At 37.1% G+C, this 26,699-nt stretch overlaps 1 protein-coding gene and 1 long non-coding RNA gene across 3 annotated transcripts in view; one reads left to right on the top strand and one right to left on the bottom strand.

Annotated features, from left to right (window-relative positions):
* cntn5 (contactin 5) overlaps positions 1-26,699 on the bottom strand; it is a 148,709-nt gene that overhangs the window by 115,743 nt on the left and 6,267 nt on the right. Inside the window, exon 1 of one of the 2 annotated variants that reach the window (XM_027999311.1) lies at positions 10,324-10,336. The exons of the other annotated variant lie outside the window; for it this stretch is intronic. The gene's annotated coding sequence lies outside the window, so the exon portion shown is untranslated. Of the gene's footprint in view, positions 1-10,323; positions 10,337-26,699 lie in introns of those variants that run through there. 2 annotated transcript variants of the gene reach the window in all.
* On the top strand, positions 9,381-25,713 carry LOC114133421 (uncharacterized). The gene is made up of 4 exons (XR_003593179.1): positions 9,381-10,051; positions 11,970-11,973; positions 15,726-15,731; positions 25,702-25,713. It is a non-coding gene; the product is annotated as an uncharacterized LOC114133421 (long non-coding RNA).

Raw genomic sequence — 26,699 nt, 5'->3', positions numbered from 1 at the left:
AAAAATAGGATATGGAATGGAGAAAGGAAAGGGTCTCCAAAAACCATGATCAAACGAGCCATTTTTACAGCCACTAATGTTAAATGTCCTTTTGTAAAAAAAAAAAAAAAAAGAAGACAAAATTCTGTTAGATTGTTTTAAACAGAAAAAGACATCCAACCTCTGCAAAAAAAAAAAGGTTGGATACATTTTCTTCTGTGTTTTAATATTTAGGAGAAAATATATTTCAGAAATAAAATACCAGTTATATATCAACAGATACGGTTTCCAAACTAAGGAAAACAGATTATGAAATTGTGTATTATGTTATGTAAATACTGGCTGCAAATATTCCTTAAAAAACTGCATGAATCTGCTGTCAAGTTTTAAAAGTGGATTTAAAAGAAGACAAAAGCACTGCCTTGAGATGTGTTTACATCCCAGCCACGCCTGCTGCCAATAAGCTCTAAATAAGTGTTTTCATACACTAGAGGATTCAATTAGACTACTAAGGCTGAACTTAAAACTTGTTAATAGCATGATTAATCCACATACAAATTCACTCATTTAAAAAAGGAGAGATGTTTGGTAAAGTCACATTGTTATTGTTTTTTTTTCAGATTAGTCCACCATTAAGTCAACTTTAAGCCTGTTATACCATCAAGTCACAAAAAACATGATAAAAAGGATTTAATGGTGAATGTTAAAGACATGAGCTCATTTTGTCACTTGCATGATCAAGCTACCATGCAGCTGAGACCTCTTCTTCTGTTTAGCTTTTAACTCTAAGCTTGCCTTCTTCTTGCTCCAAATTTTCAGTGAAACTACATATACCAACCAGCAGGTAAGCCTTAAACTAGGGGACTATAATTTGGCTGAAATAAAAAAAACAGAGCAGGTACTTGTTTTTACAAAATAATGAGTTGAATTTGAAAACTACTTGTTTTGCTTTAAGAAAGGTCGCAGAAAACTTTCCAACACCTCAGCTAGTAAACTTCTCACCTCCACTGTTAAGTTCCCACTTCCACCAGGATACTTTCGCTCAGAAATGGCGTTAGCCTCAGGCTGGAGCCGAGGGAAACCTACAAAGCCACTGAAGTAAGTGAACCAACTGGTGGATGCACGCATTGCTATCAACATCTAAGCAATGTCACTTCTGATTTATAGTAGCGCCAAACTGTGGCACATTTACACACAATATGCCATTGTGTGCCTTTTAGAATTGTTCATTAAATTATTGTAGACGGATTCTGTGCTGACTGTGTATCAAAAAATGACAGCTTTTACTCACAAGGACTTTCTCCCAGCTGCTATACAAATTTCTGACCTTACAGTGCTTTGACGTTCTCAGTTAGGGTCCTTTGGTCTTTTTCAAAGAGGACAGATCATTTGAAATCAGAGCCCTGAGGCGCTAGAATACCATGCCTCCGGAAAGGAGGTCAACTAGATCAGTGACCTCATTTAAATGCCTTATATAGATACACTTTTATCAACAATCTCCTACTCAAGTTTCAGTTCAGCCTGATATTCATTTATCCACTGTTTTCAGCTGTCCACCTCTCAAAATCAGAAGACCAAATGTTTTCTTTGCTGCCTTTGTAAAGCACTTCATGAAAGTAAGCGGTACATAAATAAAGACTGTTATTATTTTATATCACTGTTTTTCAGTTTTCTGTCAAGACTCTGCTGAGGGCCAATGCATGGTGTCCCACCTATCAAATAATTATAACACAATCTCAATGTCAACAACGCTCATTACTTTTGCATTTTACTTATTATTACTTTTGACCAAAATTAGCCTCAATGACCCGCAAACCGAGGGGGCGTGACTAGACGCTTGTCAATCATTCTGAGCCGTGACAGACAGTAAAGACCCAGGGATTTTCCCCAGGCGGTTTGACACCAGGTTTGTTGAAAATTTAACAAAATGTGATACATTATTTCTATAATGTATTTATTTTTAGGTATTTAATTTTTAGTTGTTTATTTTAACAAAAACTGATTAGATTTAGCAGCAGTGTAATCACCGGTATGATTTTGCAGTCGTTATTGTCCTGCTGTACTTACACCCTGTGTGCAAATGTCTGTGAATCAAAACAAATGTGTTAATCTTCACATCCCTACGCCACAAAAACATGCCAGACATCTGAGATTGTGAATATGGATTTTGTTCCGAGGGCCTAATGCTGACAGTCACCATGACAAGAAAATTAAAAATAACAGCAGCGACAAAAAACAGAAACTGTATTCCCTGTCAGTGATTTTCCACTGTTAATTACATGAAAGAGGTGCAGCCCTCTGCATTTTTAATCATTTTTATTCCAACCCGCCTGCCGTGACTCTAAGGAGGACTCCTGCACAGCTGTGCATACAGACAGTAAAATTTTATATTGTCTAATAAAAAAACTGCACATAATGCAAGAGACAAAAGCAAAACCATAAACAAGCTGACACTTATGAGACATGTGCTACAGTATAAACTGACTTCTGACCCCATAAAGAGTCACATAAAGATTCCGCTTGTATTGTGAATTAAGTAAAAATAACTGAAAACAGCAACACTATAATTATCTGATGAGACGTCAGACCATAAATAGGGGTATTGCAAAAGAAAACAAACTAACTGGTCATTTGTCTAACAGTTTAATTGGATCATATTTTCATGTTATCGAGTAAACGCATATTTTCCTGTTCTCTTCCTTACTGAGGAGTAGAAAGTCAGTCTGATACCAGGCACTGGAAAGACAACTCCTGAGAGCAGCAGCACCCATGGTGATTTGACAAAGACAGGGGGACATTTATTGAATGTCTGAAAGTGAAATCATCTGAGCCCAGAGCATAACTCATTATTTCAGTCTCGCTGGATCAGCTCCAAAAAGGTCACCAGATAACATCGTGATTTAAGTCCTGATGCTCAGCTTCACACCGTCGGGAGGCAAAGTGTTAGTGTGCTGATATCCAATTTGTTGTTCAAAATAATCTGATGTAACACTGCCTTTGCTAAGAGGGTAATTCTCATCATTCACTTTATTTGTTTTTCTGAATGGTAAGAAATGTCTGCTTATTTTTATACCCCTTGTTGACTATTTGTTGCTTAAAACTAATGGAAAATCAGCATCCTTAAATCTAACAAACCAAAATGGGTTTTGCTAATCTTACGTGTTTGTTTTTGATGCTTAGGAAGAGAAGACCATGAAAAATAAACAGATCAATTATAAAATTCAATTCTTTTTCATCAATGCAATGCAATCCATATTTTGTGCAACTCGAAGATAATTAGTTCACCCAATAATTAAATTATTTATTTAAAAATCAGGGTTAGCATGGGAGTAATGACACATTGATCTCACAGGATGAGAGAGGATACAGGGTTCAAGAAGTTAAGAGTGACAAGATTTTAAGAAAACTAAGAACTAGCTTTTATGTTGTTTTTTGTTGTCTGATTTCAAAACACAAAGGTTTCAAAAATCTGTGATTGAAAGAATTTGTAATAAGAGTAAAACATTTCAGTTTGATTTGTCTAAGTGGGCTACCATAGTTTTCAAGTAGGAACATTTCAAATGAGATCTTTGTGTCAAAATTAAATCACAATCTTTAGTTCTGTTGTTTTTGTAAAGTGCTTTGAGATTATATTTGCTGTAAATTGGTGTCATTCAGATAAAATACACTTACTGAAACATCTTAAGGTGAGAAGCTGGAGACTAATTAACAAGCTAAGAGCTGCCAACAATGCTGTCAATGTTTTTATTTTATAAAGAGAACGCCAAAAAAATGGACTCTGATAAAATTACTGTAAGTTTTAAAACTTAACTAATAAGTAAATGTCATAGTTAAAATCATAACTAAGCCATGCTGGGAATTGGCACAATGTAAACAAACTGAATTAAAAGTTGAAACGACTACTGCTATAGCCTGATGAGCAACCATCGCCCACTGCAGAGAGAGAAGTGCCGAGCTGAACGACATCTTCGCCAGCAACAACATGTCTAAAACATTTACTTCTACATTTTTATCCACTCTAATTGCTCAATATTTGGAAGCGTGGCCAACAGAGGTGAATGGCTTTATTCACTTCCTCCGCTGCCAATGCCAAACTACAACCATAGGCAGACTACAATCCCCCCAAAAAAAATATTTTCTCAAGGATATCATAATGAGAATTTAAAATCGGCCCATGTCTCCACTGACATTAAACACGGCATAAGCAGACCAGTAAGATCAGTCCCAACAGAGGAAAAAAGAAGAACTGTTTTCCATCTTGTGACGGTGGGGCTTCGTTAATTCTTGCTGTGCCTGGTCGAAGTGTAAAATAAAAGAAAATAATATGGCGCAATCCTGAACTCTTTACAAATGTGTTTCTGAAAACAAAATAATTCCACCGAGAACTTACAGACCATATGCTGGTGCAGATCAATAATCCAGGTCATGTAATGCTAAGTGTTTCAACAGAAGGCAACTATTGACTTGTCTTAAAGTACTTTATATTCAGAGGCTGTACTAATTTCTACCAACACAACACTTGCTCCCCTCAGTGAATGCAAGGCTCTCCACTTTTCACTGCACATCACTGGAACTTTGAAAAAGCAAGTGAGGCAACGTAACACAATTTAAAACATGGACACTGACTCTCCAATGTATTTTGTTTGTTTTTTTACAGACACACTGTGTGTCCAGTTTGCCAGAGCCATGAGTGCTCCTTGTACCATTTAGCAGGTCTGGGTCAAAACAGAAAGTCAAAAAAACAAAATGACTGTTTATTCCTTACCTCCAACTTTAAAATTTGACATTTTTGGGGGAGCTGCTGGTCCATTAATAAATCAGGATATGTGTCAACCCCATAAAGCCTTAGTGAGCTGCTAGCAGCTGCAAGCAATTGATGTACACAACAAATCTTTGACACAAATCTAAATGTAATCACAGCCACTTTTCTGGTTTAAATCTCCCTCAGACATGCACAAAAGACAAAGATTGAAACAGATTTCAATTCCACATCATCTGCAAAGACAGACAGGACAGTTTAGAACTTTCAACACATCCTGAACATTAAAAAGAATATAAAATAAAATAGCCAGAGTAGATAAATAACAGAGAATATTGAGAGATGAATATTTATTTTATAACTCTGGCCTCATAACCGTCATTCAGACGACTATCACAGCTGAGGCAAACAACGTTTACATGCCCAGAAACCATTTCCTTTCCCCACTTTGAATAGTTGATCAAGTTTTTGTTGTCACAAACGACAGCCTGGAAAACCACTGACCTGCTTTTGACACGGCTTGGCTGAGTGATGCATTTTGTTTTCATCAACAACTATTTCAGATTTACAGTGAGTCATCATGCAACAAGCAAAACCTCGGCTCTGAACTGTTGACAGGTCATATTTTTTTTTTTAACATGTTTCTGACATTATGAATAATGCAATTCAACTTCTGACACTTGGACTATAATAGCTAGTGTTTCCAAGTATATTATGGATTCAGCTACACTATTTGTAATCATGGCTGTCTGCTGTGCTATGAGCAGGAATCTCCTGATAGGGGCAGGATCTGTTTTCATCTGAACCTAAAAAACTAAATGAAACCACATACTGCCCTTTAGGCCTCATGTTTTTCCCTCCTATGTAAAGTTGAACCTTACCTTTATCATTGTGAGACATTTTTTTAATTTGAAGATGTTTTACTACTTAGCATTTGTTACATGGATATAAAACCACAACACAGCAGCTAGATATGAAACCTAGAAGAAAGGATTATGATTTTAATCTAAATCTTCCAAAACACAGAGAACCTCATAATCACCAATTACACTCTCTGGCTAACTTAAACACTTTAAGGGTGTTTTTCATGCCAGATACTCTGGAGCCAAAATTGCAACATTTATTGAATTTTCAGCTGCACTGTGACAAACCAACCAAACCCTTTGAAGAACGTCTTTACCCCTTCCTTCACCTGCACAAAGAACTGCTGAAGTAAATGACGCAAAAATTTCTAATGAAGAGACAAACAACAACGTCCTTCATCACGAAATGTGAACAAATATGGAGTAGCATCAGATTTTAGTAGTTGTAGGATTTATTTTTGTCATTGGCAAAAGGCCACAAGATATTTTTCCAGCTAGAACTAAACTCACATGTTTGTTCTGGTGGTATTTACCCAGAATCTTCTGCACTAAAGTTTGGTTTCTATTCTGGGAGTGGTCTATGGTCCACTTGCTATTCACATATGCTTTCAAACTGTGCCACAGTTCACTTCAACCGAACCTGAGTCCTAAGTTTTTAGGTGGATCAAAGTTAGCTTTTTCTGGTCTGCATCAGATTTCAACTCTGCATTCAAACCTCCCCAAATAAACCAATCTTTCAAGACAAATGAAGCATAGCTCACTCAAAGCGGACCAAACAGGGGCTGGTGTGAATGCACCCTTAAAAAAGGAAAAAAAAAATTCACACATTTAATAAACTGCCATACAACAGTACACAACTTTCTGTACATTGTCCTCTCTCTACTTCATCGGCTTTTCCCACACCCAATTATCTCCTGCGTGTGCTTTGTTCATCTCCAGCACCACCTGGCATAGCTGTCTAAAGTCTCCCACTACCACTTTTCATCCCTCAATGGTTTTAATTGTCCCAATGACCTCAATCAACAGACAATTACCAAAGGAAAGAACAGCACAGGCAGTTATTGTCTCCACTATGAGACTGAGCACACCTGAATAGCGCTACCGCCTTCCACAGTGGTAAAATTACATGTGCTGCCAGGCTCTCATGATGACAAAGTGAGCTTTAAGAGTGTCCCTGAAATCCTTCAGTGTCTCCGCTAAATTTAAGAAGACGATACTTTAAAGGTGTCGCTCATTTATGAAGCTATGTGGAGAAACTCATAGCCAGATATGAACATATGGACTGAACTTCCAAAAATGTTGCTGTGTAATAATTATAGTAATGTCGAACTCTGCTTAATGGACTGTCTTACAATGTAAAAGAAATCACTGTCATTTGGTGATTTTCTTCTTTATTTGAATTTATTGCTTTTTTTGTCTAGTAATTCCCACCTATGGGATTCATTCATTTGTCCCAGTTTCCAGCTTACCACACCAGTAGTTCATTAGCACTCTGAACATCTGCCATTCATTCCAGCTTCCCAGTCCTGATTATTAAATGCTTTTTTTCCCTCTCTGCCAGATTCTCTGGATGTTTCCTCATTATCGCTATGTTAAAATGTATTTAGAGTTATTGTCTTTCTGTCATGATAAAGTTTAGATTTGAACCAACTTCCTTTTGTCCTTGCTGTGGGTCATCAAACCTTCAACTTATGGAGCCCTCCTGAGAGTCAGTATATCATTGAGGGTGGAGAAATGACAGTCATTTATTGAACCATGAAAATGAAAATCATGTCTGCAGTTTCTGAGGATCAAGGGGAGGGCGGAGAGTAATTTTGTATATTTATGAGGACATGAGCAACCCAACCAAAATACAGTGAAAATCAAGAAAGCAAATATAGTGCGCAAACTAGGTCTGTCACTGGCAACTTTTCTCATTTAAAAATGATTTTATTAAACAAACACTATTTTATTTTATTTATTGCAAAACAAAAATGTAAATAAACATTTATTAAGCCTTTTGTTACTGAAATAATAAAGAAATCCATATTGCAGAACTATATTATATCAAATATGATGGGAAAAATTGGAAACAGTCTAACAGAAAAATAATTTGCTTTTATTAAATCTTTTTAAAGCTTAATATTTTAAACTATAGATCCCAGTAACACACATATCCATCCATCCATCTTGTCTATTGACCTTTTGCATGCGATGTCACGTTTTCCAGAAAGCATCTCACGCTGCCATGATGGACATCAAAACAACCTATGAGCACATCAATTCCTGGAAACAGTCAAAAATCAAGACAGTTGGTAGCCTAATATCACTGTTATTTAGATTTCATTGTAAAAATGGTCATAGGTCAAGGTCATGGTCACAATGTTGAAAATTGCTGAATTTTCACATTTTCTCTTTAAATGCAGGGCGAGGTAAGGCAGATGAGCTGTGTCACACACACTGAAGGATGCAGGTAGTTTGTCTCTCTTTAGACTGCATTATTGTATTATTTACACATAATTGTACACCGTCTTTCTTATGGCATCAATGACAAATCCACCGAGCAGAGAACTTGTTTTTGATTTCTGCTAATCATTGTTGCACCACAAGAACAGATGTTCCACCTCGTTTTCCCCTTGTCCTTGTGGCAGGTTGCACATATCACAGGACATCATCAGAGGTGTTGTGACCTAACAGGTCGGTGCTGCTTTTGCAGTTTCAGCAGAAATGACAAGCTTTGACATAATATTCCCTCAGATGCCATATCAGAAATGATACCTGCTTGTTGCTTTGCTTCGTCTCCTGAGCATTTCTGAACATACAGTTAGGGCCAGAAATATTTGGACAGTAACACAATTTTCGCGAGTTGGGCTCTGCATGCCACCGCATTGAATTTGAAATGAAACCTCTACAACAGAATTCAAGTGCAGATTGTAACGTTTAATTTAAAGGGTTGAACAAAAATATCTGATAGAAAATGTAGGAATTGTACACATTTCTTTACAAACACTCCACATTTTAGGAGCTCAAAAGTAATTGGACAAATAAACATAACCCAAACAAAATAGTTTTTTTTCAATATTTTGTTGCGAATCCTTTGGAGGCAATCACTGCCTTAAGTCTGGAACCCATGGACATCACCAAACGCTGGGTTTCCTCCTTCTTAATGCTTTGCCAGGCCTTTACAGCCGCAGTCTTCAGGTCTTGCTTGTTTGTGGGTCTTTCCGTCCGAAGTCTGGATTTGAGCAAGTGAAATGCATGCTCAATTGGGTTAAGATCTGGTGATTGACTTGGCCATTGCAGAATGTTCCACTTTTTTGCACTCATGAACTCCTGGGTAGCTTTGGCTGTATGCTTGGGGTCATTGTCCATCTGTACTGTGAAGCGCCGTCCGATCAACTTTGCAGCATTTGGCTGAATCTGGGCTGAAAGTATATCCCGGTACACTTCAGAATTCATCCGGCTACTCTTGTCTGCTGTTATGTCATCAATAAACACAAGTGACCCAGTGCCATTGAAAGCCATGCATGCCCATGCCATCACGTTGCCTCCACCATGTTTTACAGAGGATGTGGTGTGCTTTGGATCATGTGCCGTTCCCTTTCTTCTCCAAACTTTTTTCTTTCCATCATTCTGGTACAGGTTGATCTTTGTCTCATCTGTCCATAGAATACTTTTCCAGAACTGGGCTGGCTTCTTGAGGTGTTTTTCGGCAAATTTAACTCTGGCCTGTCTATTTTTGGAATTGATGAATGGTTTGCATCTAGATGTGAACCCTTTGTATTTACTATCATGGAGTCTTCTCTTTACTGTTGACTTAGAGACAGATACACCTACTTCCCTGACAGTGTTCTGGACTTCAGTTGATGTTGTGAACGGGTTCTTCTTCACCAAAGAAAGTATGCGGCGATCATCCACCACCGTTGTCTTCCGTGGACGCCCAGGCCTTTTTGAGTTCCCAAGCTCACCAGTGAATTCCTTTTTTCTCAGAATGTACCCGACTGTTGATTTTGCTACTCCAAGCATGTCTGCTATCTCTCTGATGGATTTTTTCTTTCTTTTCAGCCTCAGGATGTTCTGCTTCACCTCAATTGAGAGTTCCTTTGACCGCATGTTGTCTGGTCACAGCAACAGCTTCCAAATGCAAAACCACACACCTCGAATCAACCCCAGACCTTTTAACTACTTAATTGATTACAGGTTAACGAGGGAGACGCCTTCTGAGTTAATTGCAGCCCTTAGAGTCCATTGTCCAATTACTTTTGGTCCCTTGAAAAAGAGGAGGCTATGCATTACAGAGCTATGATTCCTAAACCCTTTCTCCGATTTGGATGTGGAAACTCTCATATTGCAGCTGGGAGTGTGCACTTTCAGCCCATATTATATATATAATTGTATTTCTGAACATGTTTTTGTAAACAGCTAAAATAACAAAACTTGTGTCACTGTCCAAATATTTCTGGCCCTAACTGTATTAATACATTCAAGAGAGATCCTGAAACGTAGCAATCACCTCTATGTTGTGATGTGATTTGATCAATTTTAGCCATTGCCTAAATGTTGCTGATAATGTCTTTTTTGGTTGACTTTTTATGTACTTGTTGTATCCCTCCCCACACACACATAAACTCCAGATAAAATTTATTTTTTACATCCACTTTAAATCACATGCAACTGTATACCAGTGACATGCAGTTAGGTTTATGGCTTGTGAAGCTTTGACTCCTCTAAAGTCGGATCTACAAATATACAAAAACCAAAATAGAAGCTTGTAATTCAATGTTGACCTTAATTGAAACCGTTGTTTATCAAAAGCTTCTAAACATGTAAATGAGATCCTCCTAGCTAATGCATTTCACAATACAATAGCAAGAAATAGACTATTTAATTGAATATTTGTATTTTTTGTTTCATTTATATTTATGAACGTTTCTTCCATTTCCTGCTGAAACCTATCCAAAAAGTCAGTACAAATCCAAATCCTGTCACAGAATGCGAGCGCCGCTGAACACCATGGACATGCTGAGTTGGCCCCGATGCTGAGCAGCGTTAGAGAACATGATACCCTGCCACCAGCCATGACAGCTGCATCCACTGAGCTGAGGATGAAAACTGAGGCCCTAGTAAACAGAGCAAGTTCCATCTGAAGGGATGCTTGCATTAACACAGCTCTGCTCACTATCCCCTCATGACCATCATGGAAACCAATGAACGTGCACCATCCGCTGCAAAAATAATCCAGTATATGAGATGAAGGATGCACCGTTCAGAGAGGGCCCTCTGTGAAGAGGAAGGAAGGGCAGAGGAATGTTTGACAGCTAATAGAGGTGCAAAAGGGAGTCATGGGAAACAATAGAATCACTGGAATGAGATTTGAACACATAAAAGAAAAAGCAATCCCAACAAATCACCAGATGCTCGTTTGATCCAGCGAAGCAGACTAAAGTTGTCTGCTTGACTAAGCTCAGGTGTGAGTTTTAAGGCTGCTGCTTGAGGGTCAACGCACGGCATTCACACCTCTCGGTGTTTTATTTTGCCACACCGTGCTACAGGCTACATTTGCAGAGTCGCAGATGGCTATGTTGACATCTAATTATCCAAACATTAAATTACAATTCAAAGGAAGTCCCATATTATGCTGATCTGATGCCTGTTTTAAATAGCATACCTTAAGCCTTTAACATTTTCACATTTGGGACGCATCAGATTTATTTCACTTTTATGATGGACGGCTTGAATTGATTGAACCCCATGCAGGTATTATCTTCAGTGGAAAGATTACAAGTAAAGGAACAGTCCTCTGAATTAACTACTCACCTTTGATTAAAAAAAAAGCATTTTTGCATGGAACTTTTTCAATATTTTGCTAATGTCAAAAATGCAATTAAAATCACGCAAGTGTCTGTTGAAGCAACAAATTACTCAAATTGTAGATATGGCTAATGCAATGCTTCAGCCATGGATACCATCTATGAATGCCCAAAACAATGAAATCTTTAGCAGACGTGCTACTGTACCACTCCTGTCAGCTAACAGTTAACTGGTGCAAAACTACAAATGGAATCCTCAAACTTGGACAATAACAGATAAAAAAAAAGTTTCCTGGCCAGATGAGTAGATTTCAGCTGCAGCATTTAGATGGGAAGTTTGAATCTGACCTAAACATTAAAGCATGGATCCATCCTGGCTTGTGTCAATGATTTAGGCAGGTGGTGACAGTTGTGACCTGAGCATCTTTGATGACCAAGTCCATCCCGTATGACCGCCATCTGTCAATGCCTACTTTTAATGCACCATGTCACAAAGCTCAAATGCTCTCCAGCTAGTTTCCCTAACATTACCATGCACTGTAGTGCAGTGGCCTTTACATTCACCAGATCTGGGATGAGGTACGTCCTAGATGGGTCACCAGTCCATCGAAGGACGCAGAGACACACAAGACAAACACCCTTGCACGCACACACTCACACCCAAGGACAATTTAGAGAGCTCAGTTAAGCTAACAGTCATGTTTATGGATTGTGGGAGGAAGCTGGAGTACCTGGTAAGAACCACACATTCAGAGGGAGAACATTGAAACTGTGAAGACGGACCTCAGCTCGGGATTCAGATTCACTACAAGGCAACACTGTGGGGCTTATTTATAGGCTTTTTGTGTAAATAACATTCTTCTGTTTTTTTCTAAACTATCAACAGCAAATATGACACTTATGCAGATAATTATTTATAATTCTTAAGCCCACTTAAGGTTCCTAAATGATTTTTTTTGACTAGACTATAAACTATTCCATGAAATGTCCTTGAATTAAATACAGTTTATTATATGATGATCAGACATTCTTTATCTTCAAAACTGCTCATGTAGTTTATAATAAATGCCTTTTTAAAAATTTTGTTTTTTTCACTTGATTGCCCTCTGAAGGTTACTGCCAGTCAGCTTTGAAACTTATTGATTTTAAATGCTTAGTTGTAAACAAAATTTTGTTTTTCTATATTACATTAGTATTATCATGCTAAGACAACATCCAGCATTACGAATCAGTTTGAGCCTAAGACAGAGCTTGGTGTGAATAAGCATTTCAAATCAGTATTGTAAACCAACCATAGTTTAATTGAAAAACATAAAAACAGGTCATATTGATATTGATCTGCATTTGTTTTCAGTTTTCTAAAAGATCCATAATGCCCGTCTGCATTCACCGATTAGTCATGTAGAACTAATTATGTTCTCCAGGAGTAAGACTGCAGTCACCAATGTTTGCTCTTTTATGGATATATTTTCCCTCTTCTCGAAATGTTAAATGGAGAATTATTGGCCACCATATTTACAAGTATAGATGAATTATTCATGAAGAGACGTTATAAGAGGTTGTTTTTGGTTTACCAATAAAAGTATATTATATTGAAAATGTCTCAGTGCAAACTTAATATTTAACTAAGTTTTGAGAGGACATTAAACTCTGAAAGGGATTCAAGTTTTCTCAGAATTTCAACACAACCTGGAACCGTTGCATCATATTGTTGAGTGCAACAAAGACAGTAAACAAAAAAAGAGAATTTTCTTCATTTAGTAGGAAACATGTAGTGTGCCATTAGACATGCCATTTCATTTTCTTAATTAAAGTAAACAAATGTAATATTTATATTTTCAGCTTTATGACTCTACAAGAAAGGATTTCCCATTTTCTTTTAGTCCTCTGGCCGAGCAATTAATGCTCAGAAAAGCTGAAGACAGTCTACATGGCTTTCATTGACTTTATGGATTTTTAAGACTACAGATTCAACAACTGAATTTGTGAAGGGATGACACACTACAGGCTTTCTCAAACCAGCTCAAGTCAACTGAACACATCAAACTTTCATAGAAACACTAAAAACAGCGAAAATTTAACCGGCAAAACACCAGTAGGTGGAGGTAACAGAAAAGCTTCTGAAAATGAAAAACAAGTTATAACTGCCATTATAACTGATTTATTGTTACAAGGAAAGTCTTGAAGAAAAAAAATAATCCACTGCAGCTGATCTTGTGGCTAAAGAAATTCAAACATTTGACCGCTCCTCTCCCCTCACAGTTTCCAGTCTCTTCACCCTCTACCAAGATTTTTGTGCCGACTCGTCCTGCCAGCTGACCTGAGCTGCAGCAGACTGATGCAGACTCGGTACTGGAAATCAGAGATAAAACCTGGCAAAAAGAAATGGTATAGTGTGTCTCCAGTTAGTTAACCTTAATCCAGATGATTGCGATCTTCAGTGTGGGTCTGGTGTGTCTGCTAAACTCCCCAACAACCTGAAACTACCAACACACTGGCTGAGGCTGTTTATTGCTTGCCTGGGCAGCCAAAGACTACAATAACACGAGACCTCTTTTTTCTTATTTTTGAAGAAGACAGACTCCATAGCATCAACACAGGAAATTCACTCACAATAAAAGTCTTCAGCAGTCTGTGACCTGAACTTCAAATAATATTAGCTAAAGCTATATCTAATACTAGCTACATAGCTAGGTGCACCTTACTACCATGACTAAAGATAATAGTCATAATAACAATAATAGTTTTAATAATAGCACTTATGTTCAAGTCAAACTGGGAAATGTGATTAAATTGCTCACAATGATCATAATTAAAAATGTTCATACTATTATGTACCCAGATATTAGATTTTAAGTCTAAAATAGGTACTTATTAAATTAATGAATTATGGTTCAAATAAAATGGTGATTTTGCAATATGCCCAAACCCTACAATCCTTAAAGAAACACAAAAATAATCTACTGTAGTCAAAAAATTGAGAAATGGAGGCCATTTTCAAAGCAGAAGCTCAGCCGTTCCGTCATAAACATATATTAAAGAATCCTTGGATAAGACAACATACACAACTTTGTCCCCAAAAAACTTTATACACTAACAAAATTGAGGGCCAAACAAAACACAACGAACTGTTTTGAACAACATGTTTCAAAAGGTCACAACAGACATTTGTGTTAAACTCTTAAACAAGATTGCACTACATATTTAAAAACTTTCCCCAGACCTTCTTGATATATCTGAGAAACGTGTCATATTTTGTTTGATTTTTACTGAATTAAACAGCTTTGCTCCAACTATGAGAAGGCAACATGTAGCAACAGTGGATTTAAGCAGGTTTTGTAGAATATGCTGGATAAGCTTTTAATAAATCACATTAATTTTTTGCTTAATTGTTGTACCATAATTAAATTTTTTTCTCTCATCATAAATTAAACATGAAGTCCAATGTCTCAGTTTGACAAAGAGCACAATTCTGAAAACCTTCTAACTACATAAATTTATCATGCTCATTTTTTCTAGATAATATACAGAAATAGCATTTTAAACGCTTCATTTGGTATAAAAAACAATGACAACACAATACTCCATAAAAGGCATCTGCTGATTTACACTGAATAAGTCATAACCCACATTACTCTGACATCTAGCTAGTTAAGAGAAACACTATATTTAGTAAAACTTTAATATATCAGTGAAGAATCATAATTACACATATGTGCACAACAACATCCAAGTCTAAAAAAAGAAGATTTTCTATTTTTAATTAGTGCAAAATTATTAAGTAAAATCTTCTTACAATAGAAAATGTTGGCCAACTTTGCTGCATCCAAATCTGCTTTTAATTAACCTATCAAACATGGCCAAAGCATTTTCTAAGACAGAGTGACCCAAATCCTGATTTTATTACTCCGTATTGACTTAAAACTTTTGTTTGTTTTTCCCAATTGATACCTAGAAAATTTGCTAAATTTCTTATTCTGATTTCTGCAAAACCCTTTTTAAGTTTTACATCTATAATAATTCACACATCCCATTTTAACAACAAATATAAATATTTTATATGTTTAAGTCAAGTGTTGCAATGTTTTTGGCTGTCAAGTAATTTTGACTTGACGATTTTGGTCCATGTGACCAAAGGTTTGGACATTGTTGCTCTCAACCTTAATCTGGTCTTCACAAAGGTATTTGTGGAAGTTCTCGTCCACATATTAAATTTAAATACCTTACGCTTTCCGGGCAGATCACCATTTTCAATGTGTCCCACATTTATGCTTCAAATGAGCTGTGCTACAAATTGAAATTTAATGAGTGTGTGATCTGGGGACTTTCTCTCAGCTCACTGTTGGATCTCTACTGCTCTGGTCAACACAAATAACATCCATCTGCTTCATAAATGATAAAGTGGCTTTTACAAAAGGAATTAGTTTCTCAAACAACTGGGCCACAAGCAGTGGTATATCAAAGGTAGGAAAATAAAGAATCTGTGTCAACCATAACAATATATACTTAAATATTAGATACTAAGATGTTAAAAAGACAAGTAGAATATCAAAAAGTAGAGCAGAAATAGGCTTTATTGCCCCACAGTGGGTTGAAAGTGTGGCAACCAAGGTGATTTAATCTCCAACAACAACAGATGTCTTAACTAAACTTTGAAAACTTTGATGCTGCTTAAGAGATTCAGCTCATCACAAAACAACTAGACTGAATCTGATCTGAGTCGCAGCATAAATTGAGCAAAATATTGATAGGATAGAAGCAAAATCCAAATACTAATGATACAAGCTAAATGAAAAAGTTGTGCAACTTTCTGGTACATGTCTGAGGCAAAAGTAAAATAGGAATCGATCCGATACCTACTGAGGGAAGCTAAAGCCGTGCGGCTACAAAATGCCAAAAACATAAGAGGATTGTGTTCCAGGAAAACCTGGTGGAGCAGCAAACTAGAGCAAATGATATTGTTACTCATTTGAAAATGATGCGTTGGTCATACGCTCCAGCTGTGCCAAATAAAAAGGGTGAAACCCAGCAAGTTAAACAAAAACTACATGGAGTAACCTGTCATTGTTTTTTTTCCAATATGTGGGAGATTTAAAGTGAACAGAAAAAGCATTGAAGCTGAACTCTGCTATGGAAAAGGGGATTTACAAACTATTCTGAGAGCATTTTCAACTAAGAAAAAAACTGAAAACTTATACAGAAAAATAAAAATAAAAGGTTCAGACACTTACCTTATCTGAACTCGCATCACAAAACAGAATGCAGACTTAGCTAAAATAACAAAGAAAAACAATTCAAGAAAAGCCAAAGGGAAAACTGCAAACCGCAAAAATTTCATCAAACTTCAAAAGAAGAAATAAGAAAAGAAGAGAAATTAAGGAGCTGGAGAAGCAAAAAGAAGCCAAACTACACAACAAGAAAAGTTAGAGAAAACAACTTCAGGCACAGGCAGCAAACTGGAACAACAAAAAACTGCTGAGCACGAGAATCTACAGCTTTAATCCACTCAATACCCTGAACACAAAGACATGGAGCAGGACATTGACCCAGAAATTAACTTCTTCAGCAACATCAATAGTGGCTACCACCGCTACATTGATGAACATTTAAACAGAATACCAAGATAGGCTGCGCTTTGTTAGTTGCTCATTTTAACAGTCAATGCCTGTACAACAACCACTAATAAAACGTCAAACAGAATTTGAACAATTTTAGCCACAAATTCAGTAGAAAGCAGAAATACTGGCAACGAGGTTCAGTCCAGGGAACCGATGGTAATTTTTTAAAGGAGTGGAGATAACAGAAATTATGCGCAATCAGGTCTCAGCAACAAGTTTAGGAAAATACGAGCTAAAGACATAAATTGCATCTTGTTGACAATAGAAGAATAAAGCAACATTTTCCAGAACTAAGCAGCTTAATTATTGCATCGTTTTTGGTGACAACTCTCTTGTAATGATAATAAGTTAGACTTATTGTTATCACAATCAATTCCAATTAAATATGCTTAAAACTGTCTTAATTATTGGGTTTGATAGTTTTACCAAAAGCTTCAATAAATAGCAATACATTTGAAAATACGGTAACCGTGTGCAGCTCAGTGACACAAACCACACTTCTTCATGTGACTGGTGTCCTAAAGACGTGCATTAAAGATGAGAAGTTTTTAAATGCTGTGACACACAGTTACAGCCATATAGTCACTTATCACTCTTATTGTAATCACAATGGTACCACAACATATCGTGATAAAACTTTAAGTCCATGTCCCATAGCCCTACTAAGCACTGCATTTGAAAAATCTTATATTTAATTACAAAGAATACAGAATTGAAGGAATGACGGACGTGAGCTGGTATACTTCAGAGCCACTATCCAGGAAAGAAACAAAATCCAGAAGTACATCAGGAAGATGGCCTCAAGCTATGAACTACTAACTGAATGCCTTAAACACTAGAAAATCAGTGCAGAAAAGAAGCAGGAACAATCTAACGGAACATCTAAGACATACAAAAGGGGAAAAGTGGCTGGTATTGGAAAATTTCATAGAATATCTACTCCAATAGAGTTCCCCATTCTGAGAAGATATGTGGGCAGTGGCTAACAAAGGAAAAGAAAAACTCCCTTTTTAAACAGGTGGAAACCTCCAGCAGAACCAGGCTGAGGCTGGGCGAACATCTGCCCTGTTCACACTGCTTGAACGGAGCTGCAGACGTACGCAGACACACCGGGCCGAGGCAAGGCCACGAAAACACACACATTATGGTGGAAAGAGGAAACCAACTATTACAGCTGGAAAGTGAACTAAAGGTCATATCCAACATAGCAAAATTGTGACCTGATTCCCCTGCTGAAATTATGTGGCATATGTTGCTATGGTAACCATACTGTGGCGTATAGAATGGAAAATGCCATTAAAAAAAAAAGGTGCATTTGAGGAAACCTGCGATGTGTTTGCAGCAAGCAGCAATGACGGTTATCAGTAAACAGTTAGCAGAAGATTTCACAGCTGGAAAGTGGAGCATGAGATCCACTGTGCTGAAAGGAAAACCTCCCCAGTGGAAGTTTGTACCGTCCCGCGACATGTTTGTCGCAATGATGCACGCATCTGATTAATCACCAGTTCATTTCGGAGAAACACCCCCCGAGTCTGCCGTCTGAGGTGATAAAATGCTTCGGTTTCTGCAATGTAGATGCTGCTTGCTACTTATTTATTGCCAATTAAAACAGGGATTATAATTTGCTGTCATTTGTTGAATCTATAACCATTAATCCAAAGAAATTAACCTGGATTAATTGCAAATGACAGCAAATCCAAATGTAATTATGACAACAGCGCAACATTATTAAAATAAATGATCAATACGGATTCAAATTTTAGTTCATCATTTGACTTGACGTGGTTGAAAACATCAGCAACCCCCAAAGCCATTTGTTCTTGACAAGTGCATAAAAAGATGGATGGCATACACCGCTTTCCTAAAATATTCACAACACTTGTACTTTTTCACAATATTTAATAGGTTGTTAGGGGGATTCCTAGTGACAAACTGACCACGTTTCCTCACCTTCTTCTTTTATTCCTTTCCAGTTTGCTGTTATTCCAACTGTAAACTTTATGTTTTCTCTCAGTTCTTTTGTTTCTCTCAACGGCACAACGTAATCTGGTGTGTTCCTGCATGTAGAAAACTTTTTAAACTAATTTGAAAAACCAAAACATTGCAGACCCCCGATTTAGGTGAATGGACATATTGGTCGGTTTGCCTTGTGCTCTACTCTGTTTTCAGATACCTAAAGACGTTTTCCTGCAAGAGGTTCAAAGTTTGGGATAAAATTTTATAAAACGATAGTCTTTTAAACTTTATATTGATGGAAATCCATTTAATAAACATGATTTAATTTACAGGGATCTGAAAAATGGGGATAAACTACATTTTAGTGCTTTAGTGTTTGAATTTGAACAATAAAGCACCTTTCATTTCAGTTGTGCCACAAAATCTAAGTAGCATTCTTTGAAATTTGTGTCAAACTTTTAGATCAATAAAATATTTTTGAATACCAGTTGAATTTGAAAATAAAAAAATATGTAGACAAAATAGTATTCTGCATGGTACTATTGATATATGATGCACAAAGATTGTAGAGGTGCTTAATTAAAAAGGTAAAATTGATCATCTTGAACTTTTCTGTCTCAAAAACCATTTTAATTGGGAAATATTAAACGCTAAAACTGATATAAGTTCTAAAGCTTTCTGTGCTTTACAGCTATAAACATACTTACCATAATTGACCTGCTATATAACCATTTTATGTTCATTTATAAACTTGCTGTCAACATCAATAACAAAGTATAAGTGCAAATAAAACCATAGCTCTGCAGGAATATGACATTTTCTACCATTATTCAGACAGGATATAGATAATCCTTACACCAAGAGTAAACACACTGTATACTTTATTTGCAAAACAACATTTAGGTCTGCAAGCGTGGAACTGGGATTGATTAAAAACAAACCACTTGCATTACTATTCTAATTTTATTGGCTCAGATATTCAGCCGTTTTCCATTTCTCCTTATCTCTCTTTTTCAGATTCCAAAATAAATTTAAAGAACGAACCGCTTCAGCTGTGATGTTGCTCAAATTGAGCCAGACAGTAATATACTAGACATTAAGCTATTTTCTGTTACAGAATTAGAATGTCATCTGTTTGCTGCAGTTCAAGAAATAATTCAGTTCAAACTTTTGGACATTTTGCATTAGATATAGTATTGTGCATGAACACCTCCTACAACTCTTAAGTTAGGATAGTATCTACTCTTAGTCATACAGGTTGGTTCCCTTATTAATAAAAGAAGAGCTTATATGTCAATATTTAGCATATACGCGAACCAACATATGGATTTGATTTGAGATGGCTGATAAATGATGGACAGTTTGTAGTTAGCGGAAAGCGCAAAGAAAAAAATACATCTTCTAAATCGTTTCAAGCTTTTCCATAAATGCTCTCCCTTTGAAGCTGGACTAATTAAATTACCTAGATGAATGTACAGTATATGTAATCAGACTGCTGAACGCCCGGCTCTCCAGTGCAGCAGATGTTTTACGTAGCTGATTAATTACAAACCTCCAGTTGCTGGGCAATTTGAAAGTGCTTATCAACTGGTCAGATGAGAATTCAGCTCAGTGGTTTTACAGCTGTATTGTTAAGTGATTATTTGGAACTTTTTCAAAACAAACCGCGGCTCCTGTTGGTTTCTCCGATTCCAGTAGCCTCCACTACAGTTTAATTTATGTATTTGCAAATTATTACGCTCTGTCAACCCTTGCTGTCACCCCTTCTTATTAATGTCCCATAAATATCACATCTATTGATCAACTGGACTGCTGGGAAATGAGACAATTCAGCAGCTTTTTCTCAGTCAGGTGAGGTTTATTCCACACCTTTATGAGGGGCTCAAACGTCAGTTAAAAGGAAGAGTAAATTTTGACCAAAAACAACAACCATAACAAAGAAAGTGTCTTTACTGCGTTATTTGGAGTACAATTCGTCTTTTGTTTGGTTATTTCTGGACCATCGCTGTAGCCACAATGCAACCCACAGCAAGCTGACAGCTGACATCATGAAACGGTGTAAACCTCCACACTTCAGCATTCACCACGCAACAGCAGCACTGAGTGAAAGCTTCAAAGAACAGCTTTCTGGCTTTTACTTCCAGAGCGATGCATCATCGCTACAGCATTATCCCAGAGCCTAATGAAGCCTCACTTCTGTCCAAATAACTGGGGGACAAGTTGTTGATACTGGGTCAAATATTTGTTGTAGCACTGATTTCAGATCAGGTCATTTAACTCTATCAGATATGTATCAATTAGCGTTTGAACTGAGACTCTTCAATTATTTTTCAACTAATGTGGTTATTTTTCCATCACTTCATGGTATAAAAAAAACTTAAAGCATATTCAACTGCCTCCCCTGTGCTGAATGAATCTAAGGTTTGTCACGCAAGAGCAAATAAAGAGGGACTACGCAAACAGAGCTAAGCACAGCAACCCTCTCGGTTTATAGATTTCTTCATACACTTTTCATTTCTCGGGGGAAGCAGGTGTGAGAGTAGAAGGTAGAAAATCATCAGGAGCCGGCAGGATGCATGACTTGGATATGCTTAGCAAAAGGTGATCCTAAAACTCTGTGTGCCTTTCTTTTTGCCAGACTCGGTGCTGGTAAATATGGTATGCAAGGGTTCCAAATAACTTATGGATCCCGACAACAGAAGGTCCTTGACAGAAAATAATCATCTGAACTGGCCTGAAGGGTTACTTTCAGGGCAACAAAAAAATGTTTGCATTTTGGAATGAGTCATTTTTTAAATGCATGAAGTGGGTTGACATGATGGAAGACGGCTTGAACAGCAACAGTAGTTGGGAGCCAGAAAAACCCCACAGAAGATTAACTGGCTAATATCCGTGACAGTGTCAGAAATGAAAAATATTTGACTTTCCAACTTTATTTGACACTTCCAGTTAAAAATAGGATTTAGCAGAGAAGGGGTTCAGTCTAAAACACTGAAAACGCCACGAAATTAACAGTAGTTAGTCCAATTTTTAACATTAATTAAAGTTATCTCCCTTTTGATTAGTAAATGTCAACTAAAAATGATCCAACACTTTCACAGTGGAAGGAACAGGCACAAAAGATTTTATAGCATCACTGGATAATGCAGCAAATAAGCAATTAAATGACAAGGAAAAGCAATGCCGGTTGCTAGGCAGCAGCAAAAAGAGGAAGTGGGAGACCATACATTAGCAACTTTACAGCATGTGGAGTCCATAAAAGCATAGTGCGCAATCAGTGGTCCATAGTGCTGCGGCAGAGCAGTCGTTGCAAAGTTTAAATGCAATGGTTGAGTGCAGAAGGCAAGAACCAGAGCAGACTGAAGGATTGCCTGACAACCATGGCGGAGAAAGAGTGGAAGCACTTCATACCGGTGGGTAGCCAAGCAGGTAGGTTAGCCAGCAGCAGTGGAGAAATAAAATGTTCAATAAGCGCCCAATAAACAGGATATTGTTTCAGTCTGAGGAACAACAAATAATAAAAACATATTTAATAATTACCAAAAAAGTTCTCTAAATGAATATTAGTTTGTTCTTTCCTGTTAACTTTATGTAAGTAAAATTAATCAGTGCATTTTTAATCAGAAACTCTTAAAACTTAAGCTGAACTACTGAAGCATTTTTGAATGATAGACTGAAATTAAGGGTGTTTCCACATCTGAAGGTCCAGTGGACTCGGTTTGATTGGGGACCAGAATTGCAACATTTTTTACATTTTCAGCTGGTTTGGTTCACCTTCAAACTGGACTGTGTCAAACAAACCAAACTCTTTAAAAAATTTGTTCCCTTCCTCACCTGTGGTGGCGCTGCACCAAGAACTGCTGAAGGAAATGACAAACTCTGAAGAAGGTTTATGTGTTGAACACAACTTCCTTTTTCGCACAATGTAAATAAAAAATGGAGTGCGGTCAGATTTTAGTAGTTGTAGGATTTCTCTTTTGTGTTTGTCAAAAGACTACAAGCCATTTCTCACTCTAGCGCCAGACTCGGGCGTTTGTTTTGGTTGTATTTACCCAGAATGCCCTGCCCTATCATTCGGTTTCTGCTTTTAGGGCAGTCTCTGGTCCACTAGGCGTTTACATAGACATTCAAACCTCACCAGATTCACTTCAACCAAACAGAGAACTAAGTTTTTAGACAGACCAGAGTTTTCTTTGTTGGTCTGCATCAGCGTACGATTCCACATTCACACAAACAAACCAGAATTCAATTAAACCGGACTAAACAAGGCTGGTGTAAATTAACCCTAAAATACATGAAGAATAATAGCATTATCACAAGACATGGACTGGTTACCAGTACAAGTTATACTGCAATTTCATAAGCTTACATTTTCTGTCACAGATCTAAAGTCCTAGAGAGACAAAAAACTATCTGATTGAAACATAAAACATTCCCCTTCATCTGTTGCTGCATCCTGTAGGTTGGCTGGCTGGAAGTAAGATACTATTCTCTCATGAAAAACTGTCATATTCAAAAAAGAATATGTTTGAAAGTTTGTTCATTTCAGTAACTCAAGTGAAATTCATTTGACTAATTAACTACACACAAATCAATGTTTTTAAGGCTTTGCCTGTGTTAATTATGATCTTTCACTTATAAATAATGAAAACATGACATTTAGGATCAAAATATTCATGAAATGTGACCATTTCCAGACAGGAGTGCCAACCTTCACTCTTATCTAAATAACATTTTAAAATCTGTTGAGCTATGAGTAGCATGTATTAAGCAGTGAAATGCTGGCTGACAAGCTAACATTAATTTGTTGTACTGTATAAAAATCAGTGTGTTAAAAAGGTGTAGTATTAAGTAATAAAATGTGGAAATCTGTTATTTTAGTTTCACTCGGGGCAATTGCTTCTGATAAAATTGCCTTGTTTTAAGCTATGCAAGTAAATAAAAAAATGTATTTTACTCAATATTTATTATAATGTGAGAATCTTGTACTGATTCATGCATAGTTCACCTTCAATACATGACTGCAATATGAGTTAGACACAAGCAGCATATAGAGTTCACCTGTTTTCATCAATAGTTTTTCACATATTGCTTTTTTAGGGTCACTCTAGTGACTTCAGGCCACAATGCCACATCGCATCAACAAGCAAGGTAGATGTTGACGACTAAACACACCAGGCCTCTGTGGCCTTTTCAGTAAGATAAAAGATGAAAAGTATAAAAATCTGATTTGGCATAAAAAAAAAAGCTTCACATTTTTTGAGGAATTTGGTTTTTTTTTCGCCAACATTGCTGCCGGTTTCTCGCTTTGCCTTTTAGGAGTTTGAAAAATTCAAACACAACAAAAACAGAAGTAAATGGATGCTAATGTGAACAAAGGTTTGGATTATCTGAGAGGGTGTGAAATAAAAATTATTTACCAACACCTGGGATCAAAATGCAGTTACAGGGATTTGAATGAAGAGATAAGAAGATATTCTCATCTCGATCCAGCTAGAAATTGTACAAAAACCTTACAAGTCATCCTCTTCTAAGCCCAGTTACAACTTTGTTTTTCTATCTCAAGAGTTGTCAGATAGTATTAGGATGAATCCTACTTTCTGAATGTTTTAAATCTGAAGGTCAAATATATGTCACTAAATTCTGCTCCTCTTTAAATTTGTACTATCAGCGTGATGCAGATATAGCCTTTGGATCTTATATGAGACTCTTAAAATGGCGTAGCCTGATTTTACACCTTCATCTCACTAATCTTTCTTGGGCATGAGATTGTTACTTTTGAGAGATAACAAATCAAAGAGTCTTCTACTTCATCATGCCCATGGTAGATAAGGCCTCTTTCTTGTCACATAAAATCAGGAGCTTCCTTCTGGGGGGGAAAAAAAAACACTCCATCCTAAGGCAATCTCCCACCATCAACTCAACTCCCTCCACAACATCTCTGCAAGAACTGAACCCTTTTTCACATACAACTACAATAAACTCCCAAACAATTCTGAAATAGTATTTAAAACTTTTACCATATCAGACTTTAAAAAGTTTAAAGTCTGTCATCCTCAGATTCCCAAATCAACACTTTGTGGAACTACTTTTTGCTGTCAGCTCCAAGTATTTTGGGATATTATTCTTTCAGGTTTCTAGATGCAGAGATTTATGCCTCCATTTATTTACAAAATAGCTCAAGAGAAATCAGAATCTATGAGGATGCTGGTTTTTTATGGTTGTATTGTATTACGGATCTCCAGGCCTATCTCACGTCTTTAGCAAATACTACTTTACACAGCTAAAATGCTCATTTATTTGAATGGTCGTTCATACTACTGATTGATGCGATCGCAATCAGACTTCTGTGTGAACGTTTTATGATCCCAAAGCAATCCGCATGTGCAGAATAAGAACGTAGGCATCACACAGAATCACACTGTTTATGGAAATGATAACAGATGCCGCCATCTTTGGATCTATTTTTTTTTTAAGGTTTTGTTGGCTCTAGTGGCCTTTATTTGAAAGTAGTTTGACAGGAAACAGGGTAATGAGAGAGGGGGAAGACATGGAGCAAATGTCACCAGGCCGGGAATCGAACCTGCGACCACCGCCATGAGGATTAAGGCCTCAATACGTGGGTTGTGCTTCGCCCCTGCGACACCACAGCACCTCCTTTTGGATAATATAGTTCAGCAATGGAGCCGACAGCATTGTCACAAGATCATAACAAAATGAAGAAAACTGATCAAAAGAAAGCAAAACTAATAGTGATAGCATTTTGAGCAGTACTGTCTGTCTGACTGCGTAGTCAGAACCAGGAGTGGTGGGATTGTGATGTGATGCGTTTCACTCTCAGACTTCTGTCATAAATTTCAGAATTATGATTTTTGGCCATTGCTTACATCTGGACATACCACATCTGGTTTCTTCAGGTGCAGAATTTTGACGGATGGCTTAAGTCAGTGACATGAAAATCGGAGAAAATTATTTTCAAGATTGAGACGACAGAGGCTTTGAAAACCATTAGAGACAAATCAGATTTAAAACCATTTATGGAAGAGGCACAAGTCCGAATTTTTGGCGGTGAAAAGATCAAAATGCTGTGAATAAGCTGGATATGGATCACATTTTTCTGCTGCATGCCTTCATGGATTCCTTTATTTAGCTCCTTTTTCACATCAAATCTGAACAGCCTTGACCCTCAAAGAAAGCATCCCCACAGCATGATGCTGCTTTCTCAATGTGGGTATTTTTTACCTTTCCACCACACAAAGCATTGTGCATGTAGGTCAGAAAATCCAGTAGTGGTCTAATCCAACCACAGAAACTTACTCCACATGTTTGCCGTCTCCCTTAACTTGTGACTTGTGGCAAACTGTAGACAAGAAATCTTCCACCTGTCTTTAAACAAAACTTTCTCTTTGTCAGGCCAATTTCTCTGGCTGTTCACTTATAGGCAGTCCTGTCATCAGGTTCTCCCATACGAGTTGTGGATGTGAGGTTCTCTAATTTATGCTGTCCTTGCCCAAAGTTTTGCAGGAGCCATTTTCCATTTTCGGATGATGTATTGGGAAAGAGTCCACGAGATGTTTATCGCTTGGGATGTTTTACAACCTAGTCTTGCTTTTAAAACTTCTCCACAGCTTTAATATGGACCAATCAGTTGTGTTTCTTGGTCTTCATGATGCTCTGTGTGAACGTTTACTATCATTACCGCTGGGCAATCGATCAATAGCAATATAATATTGCG

This window comes from Xiphophorus couchianus, chromosome 18 (assembly GCF_001444195.1).
Source record: "Xiphophorus couchianus chromosome 18, X_couchianus-1.0, whole genome shotgun sequence".
In the NCBI taxonomy this organism is placed as follows: Eukaryota; Metazoa; Chordata; class Actinopteri; order Cyprinodontiformes; family Poeciliidae; genus Xiphophorus; species Xiphophorus couchianus.
Note: the sequence above shows the minus strand (reverse complement) of the source record. Positions and strands in the feature narration are given on the sequence as shown.